A 14545-nucleotide genomic window follows, 5' to 3' on the forward strand; every position below is an offset into this window, starting at 1 on the left:
CTGCTATGGCTGGCAACAGAAAATGTGCTGCCTGCTGCGTTCAGAGGGGTGACTAAGTCAAAAGGGTTTCATTTCTTTCCATCACCCTGATTTTTTAATTTCTTCTTTCCCTTTTAATAAATCTTTAGCTTTAGAAAGACATTGTGTGTGAGAGGTTATGCACAATTTGCCAGGGGCTGCTAGTTGTTAAACTGTTAGCCTTAATAAATGGTTTTATCTCATGGTGATAAGATCAGTATTTCTGATAAGTCTGTAGCAATGGACATAAGAAACCCCATAACCACAGTTAAATAACAAGAGTATCTTACAGCTTGGAGCCAGGGGACAAGGTCAGGCACCCAACTGCCATGGCACCTTACATTTAAACAGTCAGCTATGCTGCTGTGGTAGTTGTCATCAGGGGCTGATGTTATACACAGTTATTCTCTCCTGTGGCTTCATTTCATGTCTCTGTAACCCTGGGGTCTTCACCAGAGAAAAAATCAACGTGATACAGTGAGGAGCAAGGCAGATATTTAGATATGTGAGTTTCTTAATTGTGTTTCTAGATTATCCAGTGTTCAGCGTTGAAGGAGATGGTCTTATTAAAAGAGCTTAACTTTTGAAGTTTCAGAATTTCTCATTTGCAAAACAACCCTATCATGTTCTTTTACATTTTGTACCTGCAAGTAGATATACCTATATATAATAGTAATGTATGTAAAATATGCATGACCAGTTTATAACATTTTCATACATGGTCTTGTTTTTGGAAGATGGATTAGAACATTTTTATCTTTAAGTTAGTAATTTTTCTTACAGTGCAAATCTCCGCAGAGGAGAAGTTAGATTTAGTTTTCTTAAGAGGACCTCTCAGGTTTATAGCCCCCACAGGCTGTGTCCTATATGGGGACCATTTAATGGTGTTTTGGAACATATATCTACAAAGTTATCAAAGCTCAAATATCTGAACAGTTCCAATATAGACAGCCTCTGCTCAGATGCTCCACCATCCATCCAGTACAACTTGCTTCTCCTTCCTTTGAATCAATAATGGCTAATAAGGATGAAGGTAACACATAAAACTCCTTCAGCGTACTATTGCTGTTTTCTGGCAAGCTGTTAGCTGAAAGGAGGGACCCTGCAGGCAGTTTTTGTTAAGAAGAAAAAATAACGACAGTTTTTTTTTAATGGAGTCCCTTTCATTTACAAAGCATGTGCAGAAGTCTGTTTCTTTTAGAGCAGAAGAAATCAAATAGGAGTGACAGCATCTTGGAACTGGGAACAAAGACATTATCTTTCAGCCAGAAGTCTGTACTAGAGTGGGGGGATTTTTCCTGCTATGAAGACTTCTGTGTTTGTCTGCACTTAGTTGCTATCTTTTTTCTCTGCTGTGTCTGCATGTCTTTTACATTCACACAAACCACCAAAGATAGCAAAGGAGCCACTCTGCCTTTGTTATGAGGTGAAATCTTTGTTGTTTGAGTGCTTCGGTTCCAGAAGGGAGCCCAAGCCTTTCTGTAATGATGGGAAGTGACTATGTCCAGCCCCTAATGTTAGTTATCATTGTAATAGCTGTGAAGGTCTGAGGGCACAGACAAGGAAAGGATTGTAGGTTGAATTTTTCAGGAGACCACCCTATGCACTCAAAAACTATACATAAATCTTTGGGCAACCAAGCTTTTTTAATAGGTCTGAGACAGAAACTGCAATTTTCATGGTACTGGTTGGGAATGATCACTTTGAGATCAGTTTACTTCTAATAAAATAATTTTAATAGACTAAGGTGATGACACCCATGGACCACAGAGGGTGTTGGCAAGGGGAGAGGTGATATGATTGGGGGATACAGTGACAGGTAGGGAGCACTTGAGGACTGAGAGGGATTAGCAGTTGAAGGATGTGTGAAACATCGCAGGATGACATGAAGCAAATGTCTGTGCTGATATGATTTTTAGTAGCTAGTAGAGGTGAATATTATTTCCTTGGCTCATTTTTTATAGGTCTTTCTCAAGCACTGGCAAGTAGAGATGTGCTAGTTGTTTTATGAAAAATGTTCTCTCACAGGAAGCTGGGTTAAAAGTTGTCTTGGAGAGATCATCCCATCGGGCAGTGGTCCTGGGCTTGCTTCCTCAGAGACCGCACCACATCACAGCTGGAGTCTTCCCCCCTAAAATTCTTCTCTGGGAAAAGTAGTAGTAAGCAATCCAAAATACAGTCACGTGAATATTCTTGTTGTCTTGTCTTGTCTGATGAGCTTGTCCAGCCATCCCCAAGTCATTTTGAGTATCTTTTCTGACACATGAAAAAACACACTACCGATTCCCTTCAGGTTAGTTTAGCTTTGAGAGGGCGTGAGTGTGGTTATGTGTGGGTGTGGTGCATGGGTGTGCTTATCAAAATCAGATAACACCAGAAAACTAATTACAACTTTTAACTGTCATGGCAATCTCTTCTGTGGAAGAGAAGTTTTCACATGAATATTTCTTGCATTAGAGGTGAAATCAAATCCCCCTCCCTGCACTTGCTGTGTTTGGAGCATTGCCAAAAAAACTCTTTTAAAAAGGCATTCCTACTGGAATATGTCATGGACTATTCTCTCTCCCAGCTCTGACGGGCTTCAGATGGAGAGCTGGAATGCAGACCTCCCAGTCATACACAGGAGTGGTGGCATTCGGGGGGCTCATGTTGCAATCTAGAGAAAATAAGCATCAAGGCAAGGGCAATATCGCATGAAAATGACAGGGAGAAGTAAGCAAATGCCATGTGCTGTGTGTAGGGAGCTCAGCAAATCCGCAGTTCTACAAATCTGCATTTAACACTAGCCAGAGCTTAAGTCAGTGTAATGATTAGCTAGGATTTACACATACATACCTCTACTAAAAAGTTATTTTTATTGCTTTTAAAGGTGATATCCCCACAATAGAATGGGCTGCCTGAAGAGTAGGGTGAAAAACAAGGAGAGAAGGAAACATCTGAGCTGAGTAAGGTGAGAATTATATAATGGAAAACTCTTTAAGGCAGAGCATTAGATGGAGAGTCCTCTTCATTAATCATCCCTTAGAAGGGACTATCCTGCTGTAGCTAGGGATAATTTCATTTTAGGTTCTTTGTTTCCTTGGTTTGTTTTAAACAAGCAGACCCACCCTCTCCCAGTAAATATTTCCTACTTCCTTTGGTGTCATGTCAGATTAAACCCGGAGTATCTTTTAGAGATAATGTGAAAATGGTTCTATTTTCACCGGGTTAGTGTCACGAATATCAACATACCAAGTAGAACAGACTGTGATAATAAAAATGTTGATCTCTGTGGCTGCTGAAAGAGCGACATTAAGTGAATCTCACTGGTATTTAATTTGCAAACTGAATTGCACCTATTTAGGGAGAGGAAAAACAGCAACGCTCATATTGATGAGAAATTCTGCATTTAAAAACACTCCTTATTAATGATTCAAAACATACAGTTCCTAGGAGCTGTAAACAAGTTCAGTATTCTGCACACTAATCCATAACCATTATCATATGTAGAGAACAAGAAGTTACTCACAAACAGATGTTCCCTCTGCCAAGCCCATTCATTTAATGCACATTTTACTTTCCAAGTCCTAGTTAGCAACTTTCTGTGGTGGGCGGATTACATGAAAGGATGGAAAAGCAGGGATTAGTTTGCCTGCAAAGGAGCAATGTCTTCATGTTTGTTCTGGAGTCTTTTCCATCTTGCCTTGCAGTGGAAGAGTTATTCATCTTGGGCTTGCTCTCACTGCCCTGGAGGGCACTCAGCTTTGTGTTTCCAGGCACTGTGAGGCACTATGAGATGCCAAACTTGTTCTGTTACCAGAGAGCTGCATCATTAAATGTGCTCTCTGCAGTGACTGGTAATGAAGCCTGGCATTCACAAATGCTCATGCCCAGAGAAAGCAATTAGCTTGCCATAAGTTATAGGTGAGCTTTCAGGGAAAGGTATGCCAAAAGCTAAGGGTGGAGGAAGAATTACTGCTCAAAGCATAACTAATTTCAAAGTTACTTCATGTTTCTCAGGGCCTAGTTCAGTCAGGTGTTGAGTATCTCCAAGTATGGAGCTCCCATCACCTTTCTGGGCAACCTGTTCCACTGGTTAAGTACTCCGGTGAAAATTTTTTCCATATGTCCAGCTGGAATTTCTCCTGCAACTTGTAACCACATCTACTTTCTTTTTGCTATGGATGTCCAAGAAGCATGTAACTCAGTCTTCGCTGTAACTCCCTGTTAGGTAGATGTAGGCAGCATGAAGACCCTCCTTCAGCCTTCTCTTCTCCAGGGTTAAAGAAATCCAGATTTCCAGTCCCTCCTCCACAGTGTGTGCTGCAGCACTGTGACCATCTTGGTGACTCTCTACTGGACTCTCCAATTTGTCGATGTTTTTCTTTTACTAGGAGCCCCAAACTGGACACAGTACTCCAAATGCAGTCTTGTGCGTACTAAACAGAGGGGTTCCTTACAAGGAAAAGGGCTGTCATGAATTAAAAATCTGACCAGGCTGTGCTGAGCCCTCTGAGAATTCTATTACTTAAAGAGGGCTTATAAGAAAGATGGTGACAGACTTTTTAGTAAGGTCTGTTGTGATAGGACAAGCGGTAATGGTTTTAAACTAAAAGAGGGTGGATTTAGACTAGATATAAGGAAGACATTTTTTACAATGAGGTCTATGAAACACTGGAACAGGTTGCCCAGAGAGGTGGTAGAGGCCCCATCCGTGGAAACATTCAAGGTCAGGTTGAACGGGGCTCTGAGCAATCTGATCTATTGAAGATGTCCCTGCTCGTTGCAGGGGCAGTTGGACTAGATGAGCTTTAAAGCTCCCTTCCACCCCAAACCATTCTATGACTCTGTGATTCAATTAGCATGTTGCTAACCCTTTCTCTTACCTGAATACTTTTTGAGCAAGCCAAGGGAAAGAAGACAGAGCCAGACTCTTCTCAATGATATTTAGTGAAAGGACAAGAGACAATGGGCACAAACTGAAATACAGTAAATTACATTTAAACGTAAGAAGAAAATGTTGTACTGTGCAGGTAGTCTAACACTGGAACAGTTTGCCAGAGAGGTTGTGAAGCATCCATCCTTGGAGATACTCAAAACACAACTGAACACAGCCCTGAGCAACCTGCTGTGGCTGACCCTCCTTTGAGCAGGGGTGGGTTGAGGAGCGGGTCTCCAGAGGTGCCTTCCAACGTCAACTATTCTGTGATTCTGTGAGCTGCTAAGTGAGATTAAAGAAGCTATACATTTAGGGCAGGTTATAGGAGGAGGGTATTTCAGTTACCCACATTTGGATCAATGCCTCATCAACATGAGATACAGAGACAATAAATTATTGTTTCTTAAAAAATCTAGCCATAGAACCCACAAAAAGATGCTATTCTAGATTTGGTGTGAGGTGGCGCGCAGAACCTACTTCAGATGTTAATGGGAGAGCAGTTCTGTGATAATAATCACTGTACAGTGAGGTCAGTGTTGCAATGGGAGAGAACAGCCCAAGCATATTGAGCTCATGGATATTCAGTTTCAAGAGACATATATCAAAATGGGAAGGAAGGAAGGAAGGAAGGAAGGAAGGAAGGAAGGAAGGAAGGAAGGAAGGAAGGAAGGAAGGAAGGAAGGAAGGAAGGAAGGAAGGAAGGAAGGAAGGAAGGAAGGAAGGAAGGAAGGAAGGAAGGAAGGAAGGAAGGAAGGAAGGAACCAAGAAAGAAAGAAAGAAACCAAGAAAGAAAGAAAGAAACCAAGAAAGAATCCAAGAAAGAAACCCAGTGTAGTTAGAACAGGCCATTTCACAGCTCAGTAGGAACATTAGGGGTGCTATCACAGGCAATGAGTTAATGTTTAAAAAATGGGAAGCTTACCCAAATTAGGAGAACAGGAAAGCCCATAAAATATGGCAAGTGAACCATATATCAGAAATTAAAAGGTCTAAAAAAGAATGTGAGTTGAGCCTTGCAAAGACTGATAGTAAACAATTCTTTACATAGCAAAGGCAGGAAGCCAACTAATTTGATGACAAATGTGTAAAAGGGCACTCAGGAAAGACAAAGAAACAGCAGAAATGCTCAGTGAGTTTTATATACCAGTCTTTCCTGCTGAAGACATAAGAGAGAGCCCCAAACCCAACATATTCTTAATAGCAATTTATCAGAAGAGTTACACCAATCTGAATTAAATTCACAGGATATATCAGACCAAAGACATAAGCTGGACGTCAGTAAACCAGCAGGACCAGGCACCGTTTACATGATAGTTCACATGTGAAGCTGCAGAACTGCTGGCCAAGGTGTGTAAACTGCCATTACAAATGGCCTCTGTGCCGGAGGGCAGAGTTGCTAGTGTAGCTGCCAGCTAGAGGGGTCTTGGGGGTCACAGGCCAGTGAGTCTGACTTCCATCCCTCCTACAACAGCAGAACCATAAGACCACTGTACACACAGGGAAAGGTGATGTCAAGTGAAGCAGTCAACACAATTTCTGTAAGGAACAATCCTGCCTCACCAATCTGCTGGAAGTCCACGGGGGTGGTAACAAGTACACAAATAAATTGGACACAATGTATTTGGATTTTCAGATAGCTTTTGACATTTTTTCAACAAAGGCTATGAAGATACTAAGTCACCATGGACTGGAGAAAAGGTCTTTTTGTGATTTGAAAGTGGAAATGAAAGGTTAGGGCTCAACAGTGACTTTTCAGGATGGACAAGAAGTAGCAACAGAACCCCCAGGAACTGGTTCTGGGTCTGGTATTATTCAACATCTTTACCAGCAGCCTGGAGTAAGGGTGTGTGTCATGGGATGCCCAAGTTTGCAGCCAATAGCAAGCTCATTTGTCTGGTGAAATGCTGAGCTGTTGGTGAAAAACTCCAGAAGAGCTTAACAAAACCAAGGGAGGGGGCAGAAGGGTGGTACATGAGCTTCAGCGTACACAAAGGTAAGATGATGTCTTGGGTAGAATAATCTAAACCATGCTCACATGGTGCTGAACTCACAACTGGCAGCCACCACTCAAGAAAAAGCTCTTGGAGTCACCACTGACAGTTCCCTGAAAGCCTCAGCTCAGTGTGCCGTGGCAGCCAGAAAGCCAGGAACATGGTGACTGTCCTCAGGGAGGCTACCAAGGAAAAGGCAGAGAGCACCATTTTGCTGCTCCAGCTTGGTGTGCCCACAGCTGGGGTCGGGTGTGTGGTTCTGGTCTCTGCTTCTGAAGAAAGATACAGTGGGTTAGAGAAGGGCAGCCAGAAGGGCCAAGGGGATCAGCTTCCTTAAGAGGAAAGACTGGGAAGCCAGGACTGTTCACGTTAGAGAGGAGATGGCTGGGACATGATCAAGACTTTTTTTTGTGAACTTACCTTTCAAAGAATAGGGGTGGATGCAAAATCTGGTCACCTGGAAGGGAGGGAGTAACTTGCTAAAAAGAAAAGCAATTGTTTCCAAGAAGCCAAAGGTTTTGTTGATGGTGTTGGTAGTCCCCCAAAGGAACTTCTTGTCACAGGGACCAGGATTGTTCCTCTGATCTCATCACACCCTGTGCCCAGGAGGCTCTGCAGATGGCTAAGCAACGTCCTGTGTTCTGCAGGAAGTCAAATTTTTGCTCTGTCACTCTTTAGCCAAGGACTGATCCAGTGCGTGGGTGTGCAGTAGTGCTGGGTGTGCAGTAGTGCTTTATTTGAGAAGACGCAGAGGTCCTGGGATCAGTAACAGGGCTGAGGCATTTCCATTAAAGCCAGGCATTTGCTCCAGTCTTCTGGCTAACTTATTTTGAGTGTCTTTTGCCATTATGTGGTTTGCAGTTGTGTCCCAAAGGAAAAGAAATTATATGCATGCCCTTTAGGCTCTTTATAGTATATTAAAAAAGGGGGAAAAAACCATTTTGTTTTGAGTTGCCTTCCAAACAGGATTTTTTTGGTTGTCTTTGGATTTTTTTTTGCCTTGTTTTGTTTTACTGGTTAATGTCATCATTCATCTTTCCTGTTTTTGCTGTAGGACTTCTTAGATGGTTCACAGATGTGCCCTGGAAATTATCTCACTGGAAATTAAAAGGTAGCATGCTGAATCTTGAACGCAAATAATCTTCATTTGTAACTTGAGTTGTTATTGCTCACATAAGCAGACAGAAAAGAGATTTCACTAGAGCTTGCTGCTTTGGTTTCCCTTTTCCCTGGAATTTTTAAAAACTGCCTCCCAGTACTTGCGCAAGCCCCAAGATAGGTTTTTCACAATAACATCACAGCTCAGTTGGCAACCTTCCCCAAAATAAGTCTTTCCTCATCCCATACTTTCTTCAGCCCTTTGCTAAACACAGTGGAACTTTCTAATCAACAAAACCTGTTTTTTTATTTTCCTTCATCTCTTCCCATTTGAAGCAGCTTGTTGCCCTGTTCAAGTATCTATTTATGCTGTTTACTGCAAAAAGCCAGGCTGATTTGTAGGCACATTTCCCTGGTTGTCCCTATCAGCTGTTCTTCTCAGGATCCCCTTCATATCTATTTCTTCGCTCAAGCTTGTACTTGAGCTCCTAGATTTGACCTTCTCTCAGCTTTCCAGGTTTAAGCAGAGGAGTTTCTGCCACATCTGCTCCACATACTGAGCTTCTTTGGAGATGCTGAACCTTTTATCTCTCCTAATTTTGCATCTTCCCGTTTCAGACGGGACATCCTCTTTTTAGCAGAAAGCCATGACTCTTTGGGCCAGCAGTGACAGCCCTATAACATCTGTCCCAGTAAAATAATATTCTCAACTATTTCTATGTGTGTATAGCATGTCATATTTTCTTTATAATGTGTGATAAAAAATACTTGGTTGGAATGTGAACTATTCACTGGAGACGGTGGCAAACATCCCCATGCCTGCTGTCTCACCGAGTGTTAGAGTTAATCAAGTTCCTGCAGAGAATCTGCATGACGATTCAGCAGAGAAAGGTGGCTGAGCATCAAGCGCATCAAGCATCTCTGGAAATTGTATCATGTTGTTTTCATTAGTTTCCAACCTTGGTAAGCTGGGATTGACTGAATGCTCTGAGGGAGTTCAAAATGAGAACGGCTGAATCACAGCAGACTCACTGGAGTGATAGAAGGCAAGGGCAAGCAGAAATCTGCATGAGTCATCCTAAAGAAAGAGGCCAGAGAAAAGGGTGGGTGTGCTTTGTACTGAAGTACATAGCTCTTCTGGGAACATGAACTTCTCAGGAGCTTCTGCTTTCTTACTCTGGTGTAAACCTGAAGGGAATCCACTGATTTCTATGAACTGCTCTAGATACGGATGGGTTCTGCTGGGAACATGAGATACAGCCCAAGCTCTTATACCTATTCTGTCCTTAGACCTGTCTGTTTTTCACCTGCTGCAGATCCATATACATGGGAAGGCATCACTCCAGAACAAAGGCCCAGGGCTGAGCAGGGACAAAACTGTACCCAGAGACATTACGGGACCATGGCCTCAGCTTCTTCCACTGTGATATCCTGAATGTGTGGCGAAAAGGAGCTACTCTCCTGGGGCAGAGGCTGAGAGCACAGTGCCTCTGGTAGTAGGGCCGTGCCTTGCCCTCACGTTGCTGCTTTGCACAGGCTTCCTTTCACACCCCATCTGATCAGTCATGCTGTTCACCTTTCTACACCTTCCATGCTTGCCAGCACAGGCGGGAAAGAGGAATAACAAGAGCTGGTTGACTTCACAAGGGGATACATGGGTGGTTTTGGTATTTTCAGTGTGGATTAAGGGACTGGCAATGCCATGAAGGGTGTTGGTCTGAATCCCACACATCAGAAGTGTCCCACCACCCTTGTGTTTTGACAGTAGCTCTATGGTCTTTGTAAAACTGGTGTCGTCTAGTTCATAGCAAACACCTGCCTGGTAAATACAACCACCACTAAACCTTTGCTTAAAATCCCAGAAGGAAACTAGCTGCCCCATCCTCTACATATCCCATGGTTGTTTCTGGGAGAGTGTTTGGTACCCTGCCATCCTCAAACCATGTTTGTCATAATGAGCTGGGTGAGACCAGGCAGTTTAAATCATCTGTCATCTTGATAATTTGGCTCCTTTTGACCCCAGAAGGTGAGGGATAGCCCAAATGAATACCTGCCCGAGCAGTCTGCCAGTGCATGGGGGCTGAGCAGCCAAATGCTCACTCACACGCTCCCTGCTGCTGAGCACTGGGCAGCATGTTTGAGGGACTCCTTCACGGTGACTCCAAAAGCTTCCTCTGGCCAGGCTCCTGTTAGTTTATTTCAGGGCACTGTTATCTGCAACGTGTCATGCTTCCACAGCATGGTCCAAGCAAGGATCTCAAAGCTCTTTATAGATGGAAATGAGCACCATCTCAGCAGTGCCCCTCCAAGAGGAGGAAGCATCAAAAGTCTCAGCTTGGAGCTATAGTAATGGAGAGGTTTATCTTGGTCCAAGGATGCACCACTGTACCTTCTATCAATGACAGGACACCCTCAGCTACAGCCAGGGGCAGAAAGGGCTGAGGCCACTCAGCACACTGGCAGAATGGGCTCCCAGCCTAGCAGGGAGAAAACAAAGACCAAAAACGAGCCAACATGTCAAAAGCATCCCACAGGTTATACTCCCATAAAGGTGCCCACGAGTAAACCTCAGCGCCTGTGGATACCTGTCCCTTCTCTGAAGGAGCAGCTAGCAGGTGATCAGGTGACAAAACCAGTCTGTCTTCTGTCCCACTCTCCCAGCTGCTCCCACAGCTCACCTCCTCTCTGCCTGGCTTTATCTTCCCAGGTATGTTGCTTTTGCTGCTCTTTCTGTTTGTCACAGGAAGAGTGCCAGCATGACCATAAACTCTACATTCCTCTGTGGCAAGGTTCCTCTGTGTTCAAAGGAACAAAGTTAGTCTAATATTTACAAGAAATATTCTAATTCCAGCATATGAAACCATCGTCTTGACAACTTCTTTCTGTGGCTAAGTATTAAAATATTTATTCAGACTGGTCCAAGGTCTATTTCAGGTCAAAACCCCACAGTCAGACATTCCTGCATCCTACAACAGCGTTCCCTCAAGCCGACTGTGACAGGGCAAAGCTGGCTGTAGCTGTCTAGGGGACAGAAAGGTCCTCTCCTGCTCATGCATCATCTCCTTGTTTCTGAAATGTGATGCGCAGTGACAGTCAGTGGTGGCTTAGTACCTAAGAAGCACTGCTGCTCTGCACATGAACGAGTGCCCAGCACTTCCAGGAAACTGTGAGATGGGCAGTTCCCCTTTTTAATGCTCTCTGATGTCCAATAAAAATATATATGGTAAAATATATGCACCAACTGCCTCCATCTAAGCATTGGATTTACCTGCATGTTCCCACCAATCTTCAACAGAAGAAAAATATCTTCTGGAAGCTTTCTTCATTTCCAGTTTCTCCATATCTTGATTTGAAAATCTAGTGTCTGATGAGATATGAGAGCTGTTTTTTTCAGGTTCTTTTTGTCTTTTTAAACAACATTATTAGATGTGTCCCAGAAGGTTTCTCCTTGTGATCTTATGATATGAATACTCTTTGGGGTATTATGGCATGCATCTTCCCAGACTAGTCCAGACAATGTAACCAGGTGAACAAACAGAAGTATATTTACATATTCCCATACCTTCTATACATGTAAGGGTCCAATAGATATGTAAAAATACAAGGCTTGCATTTATAAATATGATAAATGCAAAACCAAAGGGTATTCTCTGCAGAGAGACACCGCAGCGACACATGGAGTCACATGTACGTATGTGTACATGTGTATATTGTGTCTTCTTGTTCTGGACTGTAGTATTACTAACTTGGGAAACTAAAAAATAAGAAGAAATTATCACACTTCCTTAAAATTTATGAGATTTTAAAAAGTCAATATATAGTGAATTCTCTGTCTTCCACTTTTTCAGCCTTCAGGTTCTGCTCTGGGATATATTTTCAAGCTTAAAAAAAAGCATTGTTGAGATTCCTATATAATCAAAACAGGGCTTGAAAAGACACCATTTGTCATGAGCCACACACTGAAGCTGTGAGAGCTGACAGCAGTGACAGTATTACAATTAAGAATAACATTTTTTCCAGATAGGATAAACACCATTTGTCAGTTCATAAGCTTTAGGATTTGAAAATGGAACTACAACTATTTCCTTTTCTCCTCCAGATGTAGATGATGTTGCTTCATCTTCTAACATCGCAAGTATTAGTAGACATTGCTAAATGAAATTAAAAGCCTCCTCTCTTCCAGCTCCACTCCCTTATTCCCCAATTTTGACACTGTTTTCTTGAGCATTGATGTAGAAGCCATCCAAGTGCTTTACTACTGATTGGCTGTATCGCTTCAGACTCAAAACACACTATAATAGAAAAGAAAGATCCAAAAAGGATGACAGAGAAGTGTGTGGAAATACTTTAATTTCTTAGTATCCATACTGGGAAAATCTGGTATTTGTTATGGCAGTACATTTCAGAATTGCAGGTCTAAGGTCTGTATGACAGAGGTAAATTTGCAGCTAAATTGGATTGCCTGAGTATCTTTTTGTTATGACACTTGCACCCTGGATAGAAATGTCAATAAATCTGTTAGCTATTCATTCCATATATCAGCGAACGGGAGAGGGATGTGACCGTGGCCATGGGTGTGGCTGGGAATGCTTACTGTAGTACCACGGAGCAGAGGAAAACTAGAAGGAATTCTTGCCGGGATTTCCAAATATTCACAATGCAATAATCTGGTGCACATCACCCAGGAAAGCTGTGAAAGTGCTGGATGTATTAACAATTTTAAACAGCTTTGAAAATCCTTCAGCCAAAAGAAGTATGCCACTAAATGAAACATAACTGCAGGATGCTGGATAGGCCATTATTTTTCTCAGCAAAGTTAAAAAGGGATTTTTAACGACCACAGTTAAATAGGATCCAGGTAATGCCTCTTGCTGCTGAGATGACATAACAGGGTGTCCCCTAAGGGACACAGAGGAAAATCGGCCAAATGGGTGGCCAGCAGCACTCCCTGTAGTTCTCATGTCTTTCTGAAATCTCTCTCCTGCTCTCGTGTGCCTGGCTCCAAGCCAGAGGAGGATCTCCAGGCTCCCCAAGCTGCAGGACTTCTCATTTTACCTCCCTGAGTGACTGTCAGAGCTCTGCTTGCTGGCGTGCTCTGCTCCTGCCTGGGCTTTGGGCACTGACAAGTCATAATCTTTCCAACTGTTTTTCTTTTATTGGTCTTGATTTTGTTTGTTTTTTTTTTCCCAGGCAGTGCCCTCCAAAGTGAGGGGCAGCCTCGATATGGATGCCAGGCCAGAAGCTTCTCCCTCTTGCAAAGCTAAAGAAAATGCACATTCCTTTGCAGCATCATCATGAGACACACACAGGTCCCTTCTGCCCAACCTGCCCTCATACTGGCAAAAGGCAGTGGCTGTGTTTGGGGAGAGAAGCACTGCTGGGCTGCTTCCCCTCTGCTCTCCATCATGGAGGCTGTCCTTCCTGGGTCCTGAGTACCTATGACTCAGTCCAGCTAAAGGAAGGTTAACTTAAAAGAAGGCACTGCATTTAGGTACTGTTCTTGAGAGAATAACATCCTAGAGCTACCACTAGGAACAAAGCAACGGCTTAGTGGGGGACAGAAATCATATGCTATGTACAGAAGATGAGATGAAAAATTGTTAGAAACTGCAAAGTGACATAACCCAAAAAATTAAAGTAAATGCTGAACCGCCTTAGCTTAATTTTGTGCACTGCAATTATCTTTCCTCACATCATTATGCATGATGCCTTCACCAAGACCCCACCACACTGTGATGGGCCATGAATGAGACAAGTGCTGTGCCCAAGCTTCACCCCACAGTTCAAGGCCTGATTCCCTGTCTCAAGGGCAGCCCCAACCTCACCCTCTGCTGCCACACAAGAAGCAAGGACCCCTGCTTCATCCCCCATACACCGTCCCAATTCTGGGGAGAACAGGAACCAGCCAGAAGGACGGGCCTTTCAGCCTCTTCTGTTCCCAAAATACCTTATTTATAATCTTAAAACAGCCTGGGAACTTGCCATCTCCACTGTCTTTGATCCTCTGACATTCACTCTGGCTGCCTGCAGTTCCCAACCTGGAAAGGATGGAAATTTCATGACAGTGCCCCTCCATTTAAGCACATGCCTGCCTTGGGGTTGAGTCGTCCCTGGTGAGATGATTTGCAAAGCCAAGCCTTCCTGACCTGAGCTCATTGGTTTTTGGCCATGCTGCCTTGCCACACTGCCAGGCCCCCCTGGGCTGTGAAAAGAACACTCACATGCATAAGCCGGTTCATGATGCACAAGCTCAGAAGCAGCAGAAAAAGCATTTGACTTGTATGTCAGGCATGCTAGAAACAGATCAGCATGTGGCAGCGAGAGGCACAGGTCCCTTTTGCACAGAAATGAAAAGGAGCATCGCAAGCCTTTTGATGTGTCTCAGCGAGTGAGCAGCAACATCAACAAAGACAGGAAAAGATTTAGAAAAGCATACTTGTAATAGCTGAACACAAAAGTGTCCAAAAGTGACGATTTTGATAGCTTTGAAGACAATTTGCTTTATGTTGTGCCTGATTTG

The 14545-nt window shown here is 43.3% G+C and overlaps 1 protein-coding gene across 7 annotated transcripts in view; it reads left to right on the plus strand.

The window, feature by feature from the left end:
* The window catches only part of ANKRD46 (ankyrin repeat domain 46), a 54437-nt gene extending 40749 nt beyond the window's left edge, over positions 1-13688 (plus strand). For 4 of the 7 annotated variants that reach the window (XR_012621938.1, XR_012621937.1, XR_012621942.1 and 1 more), the window contains exons 8-9: positions 2047-2968; positions 7982-13688. The gene's annotated coding sequence lies outside the window, so the exon portion shown is untranslated. The remainder of the gene's footprint in view (positions 1-2046; positions 2969-7981) is intronic. The other 3 variants (XR_012621941.1, XR_012621945.1, XR_012621947.1) reach the window with 2 other exon arrangements.
* Positions 13689-14545: the final 857 nt, after the last annotated feature.

This window comes from Strix aluco, chromosome 1 (assembly GCF_031877795.1).
Source record: "Strix aluco isolate bStrAlu1 chromosome 1, bStrAlu1.hap1, whole genome shotgun sequence".
In the NCBI taxonomy this organism is placed as follows: domain Eukaryota; kingdom Metazoa; phylum Chordata; class Aves; order Strigiformes; family Strigidae; genus Strix; species Strix aluco.